The sequence below is a fragment of the Phacochoerus africanus genome, chromosome 13 (assembly GCF_016906955.1).
Source record: "Phacochoerus africanus isolate WHEZ1 chromosome 13, ROS_Pafr_v1, whole genome shotgun sequence".
In the NCBI taxonomy this organism is placed as follows: Eukaryota; Metazoa; Chordata; class Mammalia; order Artiodactyla; family Suidae; genus Phacochoerus; species Phacochoerus africanus.
Genome location: NC_062556.1, coordinates 64,024,921 through 64,045,052, shown reverse-complemented (window position 1 = coordinate 64,045,052; position 20,132 = coordinate 64,024,921). Strand labels below are relative to the sequence as shown.

The 20,132-nt window shown below is 46.0% G+C and overlaps 1 protein-coding gene across 2 annotated transcripts in view; it reads left to right on the top strand.

Annotated features, from left to right (window-relative positions):
• The window catches only part of ABCC4 (ATP binding cassette subfamily C member 4), a 219,713-nt gene that overhangs the window by 126,670 nt on the left and 72,911 nt on the right, over positions 1–20,132 (top strand). The window lies entirely within an intron of this gene.

The window sequence follows — 20,132 nt, the reverse complement described above, 5'->3', positions numbered from 1 at the left end:
GAGGCACAGTTGAACACAGCCTTGGGAACAGTCAGTATCTTTTTTTGGGACCAGTCAATATTTTTGGGGGTGTGAGGGAGACTGTTCAATATCTTGAAGATGTCTTTTTTTTTTTTTTTTTGCTTTGCTTTTTTAGAGCCGCACCCATGGCATGTGGTGGTTCTCAGGGTAGGGGTCCAATCCGAGCTGTAGCTGCCGGCCTACGCCAGAGGCACAGTAACCCCAGACCTGAGCCGAGTCTGCGATCTACATCACAGCTCAGGGCAATGCCAGATCTTTAACCCACTGAGTGAGGCCAGGGATCAAACCTGCATCCTCATGGATGCTAATGCTATTCATTTCCACTGTGCCACAACGGGAACTCCTGTCTCGAAGCTGTTAAAGAGGGAGCTTATAATGAAGAAGCCAGGATGAAATCTCTTCTTTGTTGGGTTTAAGCAATTTCCATAAATCTTACCTGCCTTGAGGCAGAGGCCGTCAGAAGCACATACATGTGCACATTGTTTCTGAGTGTGCAGGCCATGTTGGTGTGTGGGGTAGGAGTGCGCAGGCAGGTTCCTGGAGCTGGGGGTATCGTGTGCACCCCCCTCCCCATGACACGCTCATACACACCACACCCACAGCTTGCCTTCATGCTTTTCTCACAGGGCTTTTTTCTGTGTTGCAGCTGCCACAGGAACAACCTGAAACATTCCTCTTATTTATTTATTTTTTTGCTTTTAGGGCTGCACCCACGGCATATGGCGGTTCCCAGGCCAGGGGTCAAATTGGAGCTGCAGCTGCCGGCCTACACCACAGCCACAGTAACGTGGGATCTGAGCTGTGTCTGCGACCTAAACCACAGCTCACGGCAACGCCAGATCCCCGACCCACTGATCGAACCCGGGATCGAACCCAAATCCTCATGGATACGAGTGGCATTTGTTTCTGCTGCACCACAATGGGAACTCCTCCTCTTGTTTTGATTTTAACCAGTGGACATCACCCCCCCCCATTTTCTTGACACCAGCCTTTGATGCCTTCTTTCATCACCCCACTGGCGGTCAATACCAGCTTGTCTCGCATTGGCCTCAGTTCTCGTAATGAGGTTCCCATAATGTCTCTGCTAAACAGGGCAAATCTGAAATGAAAGCACGAGTTCCCAAGTACATTCATTTCGTCTTATCCATCTTTTGTGACAAGGACTCCATAAGTATTTCTCTAGTTGGGCACTGTGTCCTGTGTATGTTCTGCTGGACCCCACGTTAGTTATCGTGGGGGGTGGCTGTGATCGGCCTTGGGGAAGAGGAGGCTCAGGGGACCATCTGGGTGTTTGGGGTGAGATTTGAGGAGGGGCTGTTCCAAAGGAACTGACCAGAGAACAGCTCCGGTTATCTGGGATATGGGAGTTGCTGCTCGGGGTGACCTGGGCTGGAAGCTGGGGAAGGAGCAGAACAGGCCGGGGAGGAGCTGTGCAGGTGAGGGAAGGACTTGCTACTCTCTCCCTAGCACGGCAGCATCTCTGTGTTAAGATGCCCCATGGAGTTCCCGTCGTGGCGCAGTGGTTAACGAATCCGACTAGGAACCATGAGGTTGTGGGTTCGATCCCTGGCCTTGCTCAGTGGGTTAACGATCCGGCGTTGCCGTGAGCTGTGGTGTAGGTTGCAGACGCGGCTCAGATCCCACGTTGCTGTGGCTCTGGCGTAGGCCGGTGGCTTAGGCTCCGATTAGACCCGTAGCCTGGGAACCTCCATATGCCGCGGGAGCGGCCCAAGAAATAGCAACAACAACAACAACAAAAAGACAAAAGACAAAAAAAAAAAAAGATGCCCCATAACACACCCTTCTCTGCTTCCCAAAGCCCTGTCTTATCGGGGACCTCGTGATGGGCTAGATTGGGAATTTGGGGGCATTTTCTTTTTTTTTTTTTTTAAACTTGAAGGTTGAACGTGTCACAAGTGTTGTAGCTGTCTGACTCCTGGTTCACACTTAACCAGATGGTTTGTGGCCCCTTGATTCTTCGGTTTTAATTTAATTGTGTTGGGTATAACCGTGGCAAATCCCGTCACTGTTTATTATTGTTCAAAGCGCCTCACAAGGAGGAAAAATCCAACGTATTTCTTTAATGCAGAAAATCATTGCATAATGAGTTAAAATCTGTAAAATCTGTGCACACTTAATTTAAAACTGAGGACAGATTACTCTATTGCCTGTTTTTATTTTTGTAGTTCTCAATAATGTTTAAATATTACATAGAAACTCATCTACCTTGGGCTGCTGCAAATGGGAATTGCAGTCACATCCTGGTTCTGGAAGAGCATTGATGTTGCCCCTGCATCTCTCCTCTGCCTGCAGCTTACAGATGTGAGCTTTCTAAACGTTAGATTCGTGTCAGAGGGCCTATATCATAAGGAACGTATAGGACATTTTCCCAAAAAAGTAAAAATGCTTTTCAGTGGGGGTTTCCCCTCTTCTACCCCCAGCCCTCCTTCCCTGAAAAAAATAAAACTTTGGTGCTTAATCAGGGTTCCAGATGTTTGTATGTATGTATTTATTTCGATATTTATAGTGTTTTCTGTCAAGCAGTTTGCCTCCCTGGGTGCATTCCAGAAATTGTAGAAACATACATGGCGAAGCCACAAAGATCAAAGACCTGTGTCTTAGGGACTTTTTATGGCACTTTGGGCCTGTCCCTAAAAGGATTTCTTTGAAAGGAACCAAGGAAGCCTTCGTACTGTCCATCACGTCTTGGAGACCAAGCACCTGGTGAAGTACTGGTTCTGGGTGGAAGCCTTCCTCTGCCCGGTGGGGGGCATTTGCCTGGAACCTTTCTGCGGAAGGAAGCCTTCCCTTAGCTCGCAGGGACTTGTCTGGCCTCTCATAGTTCCACATTTTATCATGGATGTTTCTGGTATTTCTTGTTATTATTTCTCCACCCTTCTTGAATATTGTTAATTTCACCACATGGAGTATTAAAGGCTGCCCCTTAAAAGTGTGGGTTTCATTTTCTATGTTAGTTAAAATATATATATAAAATATCTAACATCTGAATGGAAACTAGTAACACTTTTTCTTTCCTGACAATGAAGTCTTGGTGTCCCTTGAATATTAGTAAATTTATTGTCATTTTTCTGTTTAATGAGTTTTACATTAAATTATGCCTTTTTTTCTTATAATAATTTTTATTTGTTTCCATTATAGCTGCTTTACAGTGTTCTGTCAATTTTCTACTGTACAGCATGGTGGCCCAGGTACACATGCATGTATATATTCTTTTTTCTCACATTATCATTCTCCATCATAAGTGACTAAAATTCCCAGCCTGAAAAGTCATGATTTACCAATATTTTAAAAAATCCATTGTGTTTTGATTTTGATAAATATATATATATTTTTTTCTTTCTCTCTTTTTTTTTTTTTTTGTCTTTTGTTGTTGTTGTTGTTGTTGCTATTTCTTGGGCCGCTCCCGCGGTATATGGAGGTTCCCAGGCTAGGGGTTGAATCGGAGCCTAAGCCACCGGCCTACGCCAGAGCCACAGCAACGCGGGATCCGAGCCGAGTCTGCAACCTACACCACAGCTCACGGCAACGCCGGATCGTTAACCCACTGAGCAAGGGCAGGGACCGAACCCGCAACCTCATGGTTCCTAGTCGGATTCGTTAACCACTGCGCCACGATGGGAACTCCTATATATATTTTTTTTTAGGGCTGCACACACGGCATGTGGAAGTTCCCTGGCTAGGGGTTGAATCAGAGCTGCAGCTGCTGGGCTGCACCACAGTCACAGCAACAGCAGATCTGAGCTGCATCTGCAGCCTACACTGTAGCTCACGGCAACCCCAGATCCTTAACCCATTGAGCGAGGCCAGGGATCAAACCTGCGTCCTCATGGACTAGTCATATTTGTTATCGCTGAGCTGCAGCGGAACTCCCCTAAATGTATTTTAAAACCCAGTTGAAATTTAACTACGGATGGAATCTGCCTTCTTAGGTAATGTTCTAAATTCTCTTACCCCCCTGCAAACTGGTGGTTTTTTAGTAATATCATTTTTATATGTTGTTTCTGTGAGATAAGTATTGGCTTCAGGTTGCTATTTATCATTACATTTCTGCAATTGCACATGGTAGGCATGGGTACTTTTTATGTCTAATGAAGGAAAGCCTAAGTTGAATATAATTGCCAAAATATTTCTTCTTTGTAACCCAAGCATTCTGAATGCTAGCAACATCTTGGTTCTGCCAGTGAGACTTATGGGTATTATTAGGATTTGACCTGATTCTGAAATGATAGGGTTCAGGGAATGAAAGGCTTTAACTGAATCTTGGGTGTATTGATTTAGCCGTGTCATCCTTTAGGGCTGAATTCCAGTTCTGTTGATCTTTGGTATCTTAACTGGCAAGTCTTTTCAAGGTCTTGGGAAATGTTTAGTGGGGGGGCGGGGATCAAAATATTTATTGATTGTGTAAAATATTTTCCAAGAAGGCAAATTGCTATAGCATGTTGTAAAGGTCAGCCAGTGCTTTGCAGGCTAACGTGTTCACAGGTTCTCTTCTTCTTTCCTTCACTGTGTGGTGGGTGGCATTTGTATCTCTGTCATTAGCAGGCAGCCTGGCCCTTTGCCCGTTCCTTCCCAGCGGATGCTCTTCCTCTTCACTTTGCTGTCCTGATCTTACCTGGTGAACCACTCTGTTGGGGTGCTGGGGTCAGGGATGACTCTGGAACCTGCTGGTCCCTATAAGTACACAAGTCTTTTGTCAATGACAGGTGGTTGACTCAATAGGCAGCTCCTTGTTGGCCCTGGCACATTGAGTGTAAGTGAACCTATGGGGCTAGTATTTCTAATAATGTCGCTGGGAGTAGATGGACGTGACAGATCGAACGGGTTCTGAGGGGAGCAACTTGAGTCTTCTTTTTTTTAAGTAAAAAAAAAAAAAAACATAGTAAAATAATAACACAAGATGTACCATCTCAGTCATTTTTAAGTTCGTCGAGTGGCATGAAGTACATTCATAGTGTTGTGCAACCATCATCACCATCACCTTCAGAAGGTTTTCATCTTCCCAGACTGAAACTTTGAACCCATTAAACCATAACTCCCTTTCCTCACCGCCTTTGTGTCTCTGAATTTGGCTATTCTAGGTTCTTCTTATTTATTTATTTTTTTGGCTTTTTTTTTTGCTATTTCTTGGGCCGCTCCCTCGGCATATGGAGGTTCCCAGGCTAGGGGTCCAATCGGAGCTGTAGCCACTGGCCTACGCCAGAGCCACAGCAACGTGGGATCCGAGCCGAGTCTGCAACCTACACCACAGCTCACGGCAACACCGGATCCTTAACCCACTGAGCAAGGGCAGGTATTGAACCCGCAACCTCATGGTTCCTAGTCGGATTCATTAACCACTGCGCCATGACGGGAACTCCTAGGTTCTTCTTAAATAGAATCTTGCAGTATTTCTTTTTCTGTGACCGGCCTATTTTACTTTGCATAATGTCCTCGAAGTTCATCTGGTTGCCACACGTGTCATCCTTCCCCGAGGATGAATAGCACCCTGTCGTGTGTATAGACATCACGTTTTGTTTCCTCCATGGATGGACAGACGCATAGGATTGTTTCCACCTTTTGGTGATTGTGAACCATGCTGCTGAGAATGTGGGTGTAGAAGGGTCTTTTTAAGACCCTGCCTTCAATTAAGTCTCTTGGGTATATCTCTAAGTGTAATTACTAGATGATATGGTAATTCTACGGTTTTTGTTTTTTTTTTTTCTTTTTCTTTTTAAGGAACAGCCGTACTGTCTTCTGGGCAGCTGCACCATTTTACATTTTCACCTGCAGTGTACAGGGTTCCAATTTCTCCATATCCTCGCCAGCACTTGGTGTTTCTGATTTTTTGTGTTTTCGATGGTAGCTATTGTAATGGTGCAAGGTGGTTGAATCCTTTATTTTCTTGGGTAAATCATAAGAGGTGGCTTTGGTCACCGGTCCCCTGTGATGATAGCAAGGGGTAGGTCCCCCTAACAGTTGGGAAACACTTCTCTGAAAATAGGGTGCTCCTATAGATCTCGTGCTACGAGTACAGGTTTCTTTGTTGTTGGTCTCTTGTCACCTCTTTTTTAATCCTGCACTTGAAAATTATATCCAATGCAAACAGTGTTTATATTTATTTACTGTTGCTTAACTCCTTTCCTCTTTTCGTTTTGACAGGCTTGGCCTAAGAAGTTTCTTTCAAGTACTAAATTAATTTAGGTGGCAAGCAAGACCACCTGAATTTTCTTATATGCTGGCAGTTTCGATAAATGGATATTATAATCTCAGCACATTTCTGCCCTATGCTAGTGTGCAGATTTGCCAGAGTCTGCAAAAGTGATAATATTTTGTCAGTTTGGCGCCTAAAAGAAGGAGAGAAATGGCATATTTTCCTATTTGTATTTATAGGATGCCTGTAGGGAAGCTGGAAGTGCTGCCTGGCCGTTTACATGGCTAAATGCACATGAAGAAAGATAAGGAACCCAACGCCTTTTTTCTAGGCACAGGGAAGAAGATAGGGCCCAGATCAGTACTGTCAGCTGTGGTGGAGATGCTTCTCCATTGCTACCCGGTGTTATTTTTTTCCCCCTTCAACTCACCATTTCCTTGAAGAATGCAGGCTATTTTTAATGACTTCATTGATTTGACGATTGGGTTACAAGGTACTGTATTTACTGCTGAAGTGTTTCGATCCTGTCAGCAGTTAATACGAATAAATCTGCTTTTTTAGCACCACTTTGATAGGCTGTAAAACTGCCTGTATTTACAGGAAAATTTGTTTTACTAGGGTATGTTTATGTACAGACACAGTGTGACTTTTCGCCCCTTTCAAAATCATTATATGTCATACTTTAGATGAGAAATAGACACATGCAGAGCTTTTGTTGTTGTGTACTGTTACAACAGCATAAAACACAACTGTAGGATCAGAAAAAGATGGAATTTTTATAATGAAGTCAGATTTTTTTTTTTTCTTGCTGTTGTGTTAAGACTTTGCTGTTTTGGAGTCAGACTGTATATTTTTGAAATAAATGTACATTATAACCTACATTAACTGTTAACAGTCTGAATATGTATTTAATACTTTATATCCAATGAGATCCAGTGGAGGTGGATATTAACTGATTGATGGCTATTTATATACATATGGCAGGGTCACTTTACTGTGCAGCAGAAATTGACAACATTGTCATAAAAATGAAAAAAGGAGTTCCCCTTGTGGCTCAGTGGTTAACGAATCCGACTAGGAACCATGAGGTTTCTGGTTCAGTCCCTGGCCTTGCTGAGTGAGTTAAGGATCCGACGTTGCTGTGAGCTGGGGTGTAGGTCGCAGACACGGCTCAGATCTGGCGTTGCTGTGACTCTGGTGTGGGCTGGCAGCTACAGCTCCAATTCGACCCCTAGCCTGGGAACCTCCATATGCTGCAGGAGCGGCCCCAAAAAAATGGCAAAAGGACAAAAAAAAAAAAAAGAAAAAAAGGGAAAAATATCACACAAAAGGATATTTATTTACTATCACTCAATTTATGAGTTGAGTTGAAGTACCTTTTTCTAATAATTTTTGCATGTAAGTTTCTCAACTTATGAACAGCAATGTAACATACATTTAACTTTGATTGATTACAAGAAATCTAGTTGGGGGCAAGCTAATACATAGATTTTCTTTTAAAAAATGTTCATGAAACATTACTTCCCTTCTGAAAATACTAACCGAGTGCATATTTTGTTATTAAATAAAGGGAAATAATTTATTTACTTAAAAATTTTTATTTTGAAATGTGTGGTAAAACTAATAACGATATTCATTTAATAAAGCCAGGGTTCGACCCCCCCCTCTATAGACAGGCAAGTAGAATCTTCAACAGGATCTGTAGTATAGCACCCATAGCGACCATTTCCGGTCATCGCCGAGAGCTCTGTCATTCATATTTGGATCAACAATGAAGGGCAGAAGTCATGCATTTTGAAAATTGCAGCACTGGTGAAACTTTGGCAGTGCTTGTAGGGCTAATGTAGGCAAATCCCCCCCCGCCGCCCCGCCCCGCCCCGCAGCAAATAGAGAAGGATGTCGTTTTCCTGGGTGATTCCTTTTAGGAAGAAATGAACTTGCAGGAAAGTCCATCTAAGAAACTTAAAAGTCTTGCGGAATTATCAGCAGAACCTAAAATGGCCCTGTGGGTTTTCATGGGGAGTTTGCCTTCTGAAGGGACAAGTAATTTCCAGGAAGCAACTTGATAAGAAAGGTCCAGGAGGCCACACGTGTTGAACAAGATTTTTTGCTGGACAGACAGTTGTGTGGATGAAGGGGTTTTATGGCGGGTAATTGGTCACAGCTTGCCTGTCCTTGGGGTGCAAGGAGGTCTCTTCTTCTTTTCCTTACTCAGTGAGCAAACATTTTAAGTCCAAGGGGTCACCCTTCCAGTTCCTTACTTTCATCTGTGGAGAGAAGCCTTGTCCTGGCCCTGGTGTAGAGAACAGAACCCTGGCAGACCAGGCACAGGCCCTCGTGCCTGGGAGCAGCCCAGCGTGTTTCTGAATCATGCAAATCGCTTCCTGCTAAGTGAGAAAGGAAGGAGTATCAAGCGCAGGGGTTGGATGTCTTTTTATGGGAGAACAAAAGAGTTTCGATTCTTTCACTTGGAGTTCAGCCTGGCCATTGTGTGGAAGAGGAGGCTTAATGAATCATTGTTTAACTAAGACCCTGCCAAGTGTTTGACCATTAAATAGCCTCCATGTGTTATGGAGTTCTTCTCTGACAGACTCTTATTTGACTGTGATTAATTGGCATTGAATTGTTATTTAATCACCTCCACAGAAATCTAAGAACAGTTAGTGTTTCTGATTAAGTTATTTGATGTAAAAACACGCCTGGCGCTAGGGAAGTCCGCTCTGTCCCTGTTGTCCCTGCCTTACTGCTGACAGGCCAACCTCTGGTTACTCAAAGCAGGGGACAGGTACCTTGCGGGTGGGGAGTGGGGTGGATGGACTAGGGGTGTGAGACTGGCATATGCGCACTGAGGTAAAGGAATAACTGGCCGACAGGGACCTGCTGTACAGCACCGGGAGCTCTGCCCAGTAATTCTGTGATAATCTCTATGGGAAAAGAACCTAAAAAAGACTGGCTGTGTGTACATGCATAACTGAATCACTTTGTTGTACAGCAGAAATTTATCACGACCTTGTAAATCAATTATACTTAAAGAAAACGTGATTAAATGGAAAAAAAAACACCACACATATTGGCATTTTAGTTTTTTCCTTTTAGTGAGTAAAAGTGTTTTGAGAATCAGAAGTCTTTAAAGCTTTTCTTTGATATGGAAATTCATTTAAAGGTATTTATTGGGAGTTCCCGTTGTGGCGCAGCAGAAACAACCTGACTAGGAACCATGAGGTTGCAGGTTCGATTCCTGGCCTCGCTCAGTGGGTTAACGATCTGGCATTGCTGTGGCTGTGGTGTAGGCTGGCAGCTATAGCTCCGATTAGACCCCCAGCCTGGGAACCTCCATATGCCGTGGGTGCAGCCCTAAGAAAAAAAATAAATAAAATAAAATACAAATAAAGGCTATGTTAATCGTTTTCTGCAAATGGATCCACTTCCTCAGTTCCTAACCTGTTACCACGTTGTCCAGGGAGAGATCCACCTGCCGGACGCGCAGGTGATGAAGAATAAAGGGGGACAGGTTCCGGCCCGGGTGTCCCTGTCGGTAGGGGCTGGACAGCAGTGGGGGAGGGAGGAGAGGACCTTTGTGAGGACAGAATTCTAAATACCAGGGGGGCAGCTGCATTTAGGGAGACAGCCAGGTAGCGGGAGCGGAGAGAGGAAAATGAAGATGTGGTTTGGCTAAGAGGCAATGTGTCTCCTAAGCTTTTTATAACTGACAAGGAGAATTATAACTCTTAGAGCTGTATTTCCAGTTCCTACCACTTTATTGTGAGTTTTCAAAAGAAGCAATATGGTAGTTGAAAATGATTTTTTCCACTCCTTTTTTTTTTTTTAAATTGAAGTATCATTGCTTTACAATGTTGTGTTCTTGCCAGGTGTACAGCAAAGTGATCCAGTTATACATACATGCATACATATATACATACACATGCACACACACGATCCATTTGTTTTCAGGTTCTTATTACAAGAGAGTGATTATAGCTCCCTGTGCTATACAGCAGGTCCTTACTGTTTGTTTTATTTATAGTTATATGTGTCACTTAATCCCAAATGTCTCATTTATCTCCTCACCCCTACTGCCCTTTCCTCTTTAGTAGCCATAAATTTGTTTTCTGTGCCTGACTGTCTTTCCTTTTTGTTCATAAGTTCATTTGCATCCTTTTTTATTCCCTCCTTTTTAATGGTGTTCTTTTCTGAGCCTCCCCCGCCCCCAGAAAGGTCCGTGCTCTTACACTCAATCGAGCCCGGCCAGATTTATGTCACATCTCTTGGCGGTTCCCAGATATTAAAATGATGCGCTGGAGGTAAACTGACAATCAGATCTGGGTGTTGGTTGATCCGTCTCCAGCTCAGTCGCTTTACCTGGGGTGGGTAGTGGGAGGGACCATTGTCTTCAAGTTTAGTCACGCTCTCACACCGAGAGTTTGCTGTCCTACTTCTGAGCATTACATTACTTGCGTATTGGAGATGGAAAGGGCTGATTTCACATGCTGAGTGGTATCGTCCAGGTACTTGCCTTTGTGGCAGCGGGACTTCTCTGCTTAGAGGAACCCTCTGTGAATCATGTTGCAGCCTCTCTCTGTGGGCACATCCTGAGGCGAGACTGCTCCATGTCTTAATAGCCCTGTTGCTCACTTTTCTGGAGATTTGAGATAGAGCCTGTGCCTTTAGCCTCGAAGGGACGTCAAGAAGCAGTGGGCCAAGAACAAAATCCTTCTTGGAGGTGCAGTCTTTCTAAGCGGGGCATTCCTGGGGCAGGAGAAGTCCTGTGATAAGCGGTGTCCTGTTCCCTCAGAGCTGTCAATTCCTACCTGGCCCATGTCTCTGTTCTGGCCACCCTGTGGCTTATGGTTTAGGAGTCCCCAGAACGTGTGCCTGGGCATTCTCCAGTGGCCTACGCTCCAGAGTTTTCGCCAGACCCGCAGTGTTGCAGAGCTACCAGCTTAGAGATTTTTCTGCCTGTGGCTGTGCCCCGGCCTGTCCATTCCCGACCATTCGTGAGCCGTGAGACAGTCTGCTGGGTGACAGCCTGCATGATGTATGCATGAGACCGAGGGGTAAAAGCACTAGCCTGGGCCAGCTTCCCAAATTTGAACACTTGCTATTTGCATTTATGGGGGCAACAGCAGAGTGGTTTCCTTGGGGAAGTTTGTGGGGTGTAGTCACCCCTTCAAGGTCAGTCCCTTACCACTCTTGCTCTTAGACTTAGCAATAGGTGATGCGACTTGCACTGAGTCCCAGGAAGGATAAGACCTGCATCAGGGTGCTCTCAAGCCCTGGACTTTCCTAATTAATGAATCATGCCTTTGGTTAGACCATTTTGTCCTCATTCTTTCAGTCTGTTGTTCAGTTGTTAATCTATTCATTCAACCTTCATTAATTTATATAATTTAATTTGGAGGTGCAGTTATTTTAAATGTTTCGCTTTAATTATGGTTAGCCAAGAGAATTCCTGGAACTCTTCTACCCACGAGTGAGACTCAAAGTACTCAGCACCCAGTGGAACAGGCTTTAGCCAATCAGAGGGACCAGGCTGTCAACAGCCAGTTTGGCCATCACCATTCATAGCAGCTTAATACCAGCCCTGCCTCTGACTTTATTGGCTCATCTTTATTAGTAGACATTTAATAGGGCTTTCTAATGTGTCCAGGAAAATAGCTCTGACACAGATGTGTTGACACGAATTTTCTTAGTCTCTTATGCCAGATCCAAGTCCTGGCTTGGCTACTTTATGGTTAAGAGTCCTTGAGATAATTTCTTCTTGCCTCAGCTTCCCTTTCTGTAAAATGGGGACACCATCTCACTCATAGTTTTGAGACTACGTGTGTATGTACCTTCTGGCACTTATTCGGTGCTCATGTGGTGACCCTGGTGTTCTAGAAAGCAAGCAGGAGCGAAACAGAATGACCACAAGAAAATATCCCGGCCGGGAGTTCCCATTGTGGCTCAATGGTAATGAATCAAATACTATCCATGGGGACGCGGGTTTGATCCCTGGCCTCTCTCAGTGGGTTAAGGATCTGGTGTTGCCGTGAGCTGTGGTGTAGGTCACAGACGCAGCTCAGATCTGGTATTGCTGTGGCTGTGGTGTAGGCTGGCACCTGTAGCTCCGATTTGACCCCCAGCCTGGGAACCTCCATATGCCATAGGTGCGGCTCTAAAAGCAAAATAAATATATAAATAAATAAAAGTTTCCGCCCAGATCTTTGGTGTGTAGCACAGGCGCACTGGGGAGCCTGTGTGGGGCTTGTCTGCCATACAGACTCGGTCCCCGGCCATCTGCTGGGAGCACTCCATTGCCTGGGTCAGATGTGTAAGCCCTCACCCCACCGGGCCCCCTTCTCAGGACTTTGTCCCCTCCACCATGGCTGTGAACAGAGAAGTCAGACCCCTTGCTGACTACAGGGAATTTGCAGCAGAGGCCCCCCCAGCGCCGCCCCCGTCTCTGCTCCCCTTCACACCCAGGTGCCCCGGTATCTTAGCGCTCCTTAGGTCATGCCCTTTCCACCAACTAGGCAAATATTTGTCATCCTTTCACCCTGTCCCACCTCTCAGTCCTCACAGATGTCACTTCTCCCACCTGGACAAACTCCACCCTCTGTCAGTCTGTCCTCTGCTCTCCTTGCAAACGCTCAGGCTGTGTTTCTTTCGTGAGAAAGGCCTGATCTGCCGCACAGTCTGGCGACACTCCCCCCCCACCCCCCACCCCCGTGGCTGTGGCTCTGTCCTGCCAGCCTGCGCGTGCTCCTGGCATCCTGCATCCCCGTCCTTGTTGAGTCCCTTCTGTGCATCCTGTTAACTCGCACCGACCTTAGGTTACAGAGTGCCCGCCGAGGACACGCAGGCCCGAATTCCAAGTCGCAAAGCCCTGCGAGGTCCTACAGGCGTGGATACCACTGAGCAGGGGAAAGGGTGCAAAGTAAGGGAAGGCTGTGATGCAGAGCAAGGGACCTGGAGCTCGGTGAAGAAGACAGGCTGTGAGCTTGCCCTCTGTCTTGAAGGCACTTGGGTTTTCAGAGGTCATCTGGTTTGGATGGTTCCTGCCTGGCATCTTCCAGATGGGGAAGAACATGAGAAACATCTCCTTAGACGAGGAAGGGGTGCACATGCATCCTTGTCAAAGTTTCATTGTGTGACATGACAGTGAAATCTTGAAACTACATTTTAAAATCTGTCTTCATTATATGAAAGGTCAAGAAATTGCTAGACTTTGAAAACACGGTGCAATTATTACAGAAGGGCCTTCCACCATCCCCCGGGACCTTCTCATGGTGGATGTATCACTTAGATTAGTCCTCCTGTGGCTTCCCCTGCTCCTTCTCGCATCAATCTGTTGCCACTAGATGAGCAGGACATGTGTCCAGGACCTGTCCCCAGACCCCAGTCCTGGCGTTTCTTGGTGTGAAAGCAAGCAGGGCCCCCCGCCCCTGCTTGCTTTCACACCAAGAAACTAGCACCTGCGGGTGCATTTATCCCACATACACTGCGACAGGGCAGACGGGCCCTTTCAGGAGTGCCTATAAGGGACAGAAGGCTTCTTCCTCAGCACAGAGGTAAGCTCAGCCTCTCACACTTGAGGACCAGATGTACTGCCTTAAGAAAATGGGCTGGGTTGGGATGCACCCTGGGAAGGCTGCCATTGCAGCGAAATGCCATCCCGTGATTTTACCTTTCAATTCCAGGTGGAGTTCCTAGCTTTAGAAGACTTACATAAGCCTAGGTGGGAACTTGTCCTCAGTTCCTGGTTACCTAAAATGTCATCTGTGCCTTGTGAGCCATCTCCTATCTCTCCTTCCTTGCTTTTCTGCCCCATCGCCCCCGTGTGACTTGCGTCTGCTCCACGTACATCCCTGCTTCCTTCAGTGGCCACCCACCCAGCATCTGAGGGCTGCTGTCCCCTCGCCCCCTTTCCCCTCTTTTTTCTTTTTCCTTTTTGCTTTTTAGCGCCACATCCACTGCATATGGAAGTTCCCAGGAGCTAGGGGTTGAATTGGAGCTGCAGCTGCCGGCCCACACCACAGCCACAGCAATACCAGATCCGAGCTGCGTCTGTGACCAACACCACAGCTCACAGCAATGCCGGATCCTTAACCCACTGAGTGCGGTCAGGAATTGAACCTGCATCCTCATGGATGCTAGTTGGATTTTTAACCCACTGAGCCACAACAGGAACGCCCTCTCTTTCCCCTCTTTGAGATACTGTTTAGCTTCCTCACTTTTTGAAAGCTCTTTCCTTCCCATCCCTCCCAAGTCAGGCCTCAACAAGGAGCCCTCTGCCAGCTGTCAGTTGTGTACCAATAGAATGTGCTGAAATTCCATTCAGAAGGAAAGCAAGAGGTTTAGACCTTGAGGTTTACACACTGTCCCCAGAAAGCTGTTGGGGGCCCTCTCAGGGCAGGGTGGCCGTGCGGCTCAGGCTCCAGAGCACAGTGCCTGGCGCAGCGTCTCTGAACACGGCCCGCCCAGCGGAGGTGGCTGCGCAGCCTTGTGGCGCCAGGGACTCTGGTCTGAGGGGCCTGGTCTGGGTCCTCTACACGAGGCCCCCAAGGAGCAAGTGACACTCGATGAAACACAAAGGAGTAGAAAAGAGGTTAGACCTTCTTTCATTACCCAGATTCTATTTCTATTTCCCAGAAATTATCAATAGGCTTTGCCAGTGACAATGTGAGGAACCAGACACTTCGTGTTGCAACACGAATTTCCCAGGTTGGAAGGCAACAGCCAACATGAAATATCAATAGAGATGGAGATTTGGAAACAAACCATCTATTTATAGCAGAAGGGCTGGTTTTATAGATTCACTCAGATTTGCTCGGGGCCTTCCATGACTTGAAGCATTGGCCCAGGTGCTGGAGTAACTGCAGTGAACAAAGCAGACAAAACCCCTGGTTAAAATTATTTTAATTTAATTTGTGTGAATAAAAAGGAGACAAATGATCGTTAGCTTCAGGAAGCAAAGTGTGAAATTTTAAAGGGCAGTAATTAGGTAGGTAGATAAAACAAGGTTAATTTCAAGTTTCTTGAGACAGAAGGAACAGCATCAGAAATGCTTGGTTTCTTGTTACTCAGAGTGTGGTCCCTCGGAGTTCCCGTCGTGGCCTAGCAGAAACGAATCTGATTAGTATCCATGAGGCCACAGGTTTGATCCCTGGCCTCACTCAGTAGGTTAAGGATCCAGCGTTGCCGTGAGCTGTGGTGTAGGTCACAGACGTGGCTCGGATCCCTTGTTGCTGTGGCTGTGGTGTAGGCTAGTGGCCACGGCTCCGATTCGACCCCTAGCCTGGGAACCTCCATATGCCATGTCTGTGGCCCTAAAAAGACAAAAACAACAACAACAAGCAAGTGTGGTCCCTGGACCGGTATCAGTATCACTTGGAAATGAGAGAAATCCAGAATCTCAGACTTCCTCCAGAGCTCTTGGAAATTTACATTTTAACTAGATCCCTGAGAGATTTGTATACAGATTATAGTTAGAAGCATTGTTTTGTAGAATTCGTGTTTTTGATCTTTGTTTTGCTTTATATGATCTAACTTGATGACCCACAGGATTCCTCCATGTCCTCGTAATTTCACCCCACGTGTTTACCAATCAAAGCCGACTAGAGCACTAGTGGACACTGTCGTGATCAGAGTTAATCTTTCCACCTGTGTCCCTTGATGGACAGCGAGATGGCCACTCAGTGGGTCTCTCTTCATTAAGGGCAAATTTTTTTTAATTTAATGATTATTATTTTTTTCTATGATAGCTGGTAGCAACTTTTAAAATGTCCTAAAATTTCCTAGATTTGTTTTTTGTTTTTGTGTCCGAGTCCATCTGTACAGAACATTTTCTGTCCAGATTTAAAAAGTTAGAAAGCTACTGGGTTTGTGGTGTTTAATTAGTAAATCCTGTTTGAGCACCACTCCCCAGCCGCTGCCTGGCACTTTGCATTTTGTTGCAGATTGTGAAGTGTGGTCCTTGTTTACAGAGGGTGTATAATCCAGAGGTGAGCTCAAGGCTTCTATACCTGAAAAGTAGTTACACCACTAAATAGATTATACTGTGATGTGTTCTGAGAATAGTTTCAGACCCCAGGTGCAGTCTAAAGCATGCTGAAACAGTCCCTCCCCAATGAAATGTCAGAAAACCTATGCCTTCGAACATGAAAATTGCTTATGTCTTTGCTGAAAGCATGTGGAGTCTTACTTTCAGCCCTCCTTGGTTGTGGGGTCTCCTCAGTCCTTGGCACGAAGTAAAAGTGGAACGGGGGGAAGGCAGGCGCAGGGTAGTAACAAAATGTATTAGCTGGGAGGGCAGTGTTATAAAAATATTAAAAAAAAATTAGTTTTGGGGTCGGGGGGGTGGGGTGGGATGGGAGTGCATCTTCAGTAACCTTAAGAAGCCACAAAGGACGTTACCGTGTGGGAAACAGTGAAGCTCTTCCTGCTCGAAATACTAGTTCTAGGTTGTCAAGAAAAGATGTCGTCATCTTCTAAATCTCTTGTCTAAGAAGATAAAAGACGGCAGTGCACAGGAAAAAGGCTAGTGTTGTTACTTTACAAATTCACCCATTCCCCCTTCTAATTTCAGTCCGTATCAGTTGTTGTCCCTGTGGTGGTGGTTCTAGTCAAGGCTTTTGGATTCTGGGGGCAGAATCTCCCCAAGTTGACTCAGATGAGGAGGCTTGATCAAAAGGAAATGGGGGTCTCGTGGAGCTGGAGCATTGCCGACTTTCCTGGAGCTGGGAATTGGATCCTCATGGGAGGTGGGGCCATTGTCACAGGGCTCCTGCGTGTCCTCAGGCCCCTTTGCCTCTCACCTTTGCTGGGTGTGGCGAGTCTATGCCACTTTCCTGCTTCTCTTGTAGCCTCATAATTGTTGAGAGGGGAAATCAGAATGACCTGGTAGCTAGTCAATGGCTTAGCTCCCCCTGGGCATTTCTGGTTGGTAGCTGTGGCCACCAGAGCTGGGGTGGGGGGTGGGGGCTCCTGAGAGGATGGGACAATTACTCCAAGCCTGTCCAATACAGATAAAGGATATCAGGTAAGTGGCAGATTCCTGGGAGTCTAATGGAGGAGAAAGAGCTGAGGCTGAGATCTTGATAGGTCTGGATAGACTCAGGACCTTCTTAAAGGGTGAACAGAATATAGGGGAGGACCCCCCCCCCATCAGAATAAGGATGCACGGTCAGGGAGGTAAGGTGGGTACCTCTCTCTGTCTTCTCACTATTCCTAAAAACATGATAGATTTGATAAAGAAGGGAGGATGCAAATGAGATCATTTTAAATGGCAAGTTTAAGCCTGTTGTTAATTGTGTGAGATCAAGAGGAGTCAGAAGTGACTAAAAAGTTTTTAGGCTGGGTGTTTGGGCTGAGGTCTCAGGCAGTTTGAGAAGGTGGGTGTGGGTGATTGCCGGTCAACTTCAAAGAGTTCTGTTCAGCTTAGATATGTTGAGCTTAAGATGTTTTGTAGGGCAGCCAAGTGCTCAAGGAAGAGATCAGGAGTGGAGATAAGATTTGGGATGCATAAGCCAACAGGAAATCATTGTGATGAAAGTGAGAAAGAGAACCAGAGAAAGAAAGAAAAAAAAATGGCACTATCCTTGGGGTGGGGTGAAAGGCAGCAAAGGATATTGCAGGAAGTTGTGCTGAAAAGAGCAGTTTCCGTGCCTCCTCTCCCTGCTGGGTGGAAATCCCACGATGGCGTGGCAGTAGCAGCCACCCCATGTGAAATGTTACTACATCATCCTGAGCAAGGTGAGGGCTTGTCTCCTCCATCACTGGAAGCTTGGTCTATAAAGGGATTTGAGCTACAGAACCCTTTCTTCAAATGCGAAGGTGCAGTTGGATGTGAAAAGGACTCTGTTTGGGAGGGGATGGGCGGTGATGGAGAAGGGTGGGGGGGTCTTGGCCTCCCCTTCCTCATCTGCTTCATTCTCCAAGGCACCTCTGTTGAATCTCAGATGCTATACGGGACAAAGTTTGGAAGTTACTAACCTTGGTGACCTTTCCTGTCCCTTAAAGCCCTAAAATCCCATAGGATGATATGAGTAACACCTTGGACACGTGTGCTGCTTCGTCATTTACAAGGTGCCTTCATAAGCATGATCTCTCTTATCCCCTTGATCTTTTATCCTCTGAATGTTATCTGTTTACAGATAAGGGATTTGCCTCTTTGTGGACGTTGGATGAGTTGCCTAAAGGCTTGCTGTCACTGAGCGCCAGAGGAGGACCAGAACTGGGTGGTTTTTGCACTGATAGCTTCCTAATTCCTGTTGCTCTGTTTCCTGGCTTTCTTTGAGTAGCTACCGTAGTGATGACCTGTTCTAACAGCAGAGACGGAGAAGATGTGAAGCTTCCAGACTCTTTTTTGTTTCTTTGTTTGTTTTGAAGACTCACTCCCAGACTAGACGTGGAAACTCCCCCAAGTGTTAAATTATAGTTTGGTTATGAGTAAGCTGAGGAGCCCTGGGTACAGGTTAGACGTTGGAATTCTAGAGATGGCTGAGTCCAGCTTAGATCATAGACTTAGTCTTAAAATGTGATCATCGTGAAGTGGTGTTTTGACAAGAAGTTCAATGACATCTTTCATGGTCTTCTTCATTTTTTTTATTCTAGTATTGCTTTCAACACCTTCTAAGCCAAATCACACTTGCAATGTTTCTGAATCTGGCCTATGTTAAAACGTTATGCTTTTCTGTTGAAGAAAGCGTGAGCATTCAGACTTTGCCGTTAACATTTTTTTGAGGTGTATTTTCCTTATTTCGATATTGCTACTTTCAGAAGTTAAAAAATAACTAGGAGACCACAAAATCAACAAACATGTGGGAAACGTGTCTATTTAATGTTCCTAAAGCAGACCTGATTAAATAATAACCTATCCTCTTTGCCCTCAAAGCTGGACTGGGAAACTGCAGAAGGGGCATCATCTGGCCCCTTGGAAGAAATGCAGACTCTCTAGCTCCCCCCTAACACTCCTGAGTCAGAATCTGCACTTTATCACGTGACCCTTCCTATGGTGCCTGGCAGACCTCCCCAGGGGCCGTGATGCTGCAGAACCTGGGAGTCAGAGTCATTCTCTCACTTTGGCGGTTTGAGCACCTATTAATGCACCTGGCCTGTGACTGGGTTCTTTCACATGCAGGAGCCCTGAGCCCTTTTAATCCTAAGCAGAACCACCCCCTAAAGCCTGCATTGTTAGAGGCTCAGAAAAGTTGTCACTGGGCCTCCAAAGGTGTCACTAAAACTTTCTAGAGCTTGTATTTTCTAAGCCTGAGACAGGAAAATTGAGGCCCAGCCTGTAATGGCCTGGCCTGGCCAAGGGCGACAAACTCCAGTCCCCTAGCTCCTGCCTTGGGGAGTCACTGTGCTTCTGAGAGCCAGGTGCCTTGTAGAGGATGACAGCCAGCATGACCCAGGGGCAGAAACTCAGCCCCCAAACTCTGGTCATTCAGGGTTCTGGTTGTGGCCTGGTATAGTCCACGGAAACAAATTGCACAACCTAGAAGTTGAGTTTCTGTGCTGAATCTCCTCTGGGTGCCCTGTTCAGGTGGCCGCAGCAATTGACTGCTTGATGACAGCTTGGGTGGCTCTAATGTGTTGGCTTTATGGCTGCAACATCCTCTGTTTGCTGGTGCGGTGGCAGCATTTCTTCTTCACAGCGTGAAGGGCCTCGGGAGGAATTCAGCTCTGACAATAGTCAGAAGAGCAGGTGTAGGTCCCACATGTCACCTGCAGGCCGGCTGCCTGGGCCCTCAGTTGCAAAAGAAGTTCAGAGGCCTAGAGAAACACAGTTCTCAAGAGTTGCTACACAAAAATAGGGTGTGTGTGTTGGGGGGGGCTTTGATTTCTTTAAATATAATAATTGAAAAGACTAGGTATTTATGAGAATTTAGGTATTCCCATCCCGCAGCCTTGGGGATACTGCTTTGACTATTGTGAGAAAGGAAAAAAAAAAAAATCAATGATAAAATGTACTCTTTAG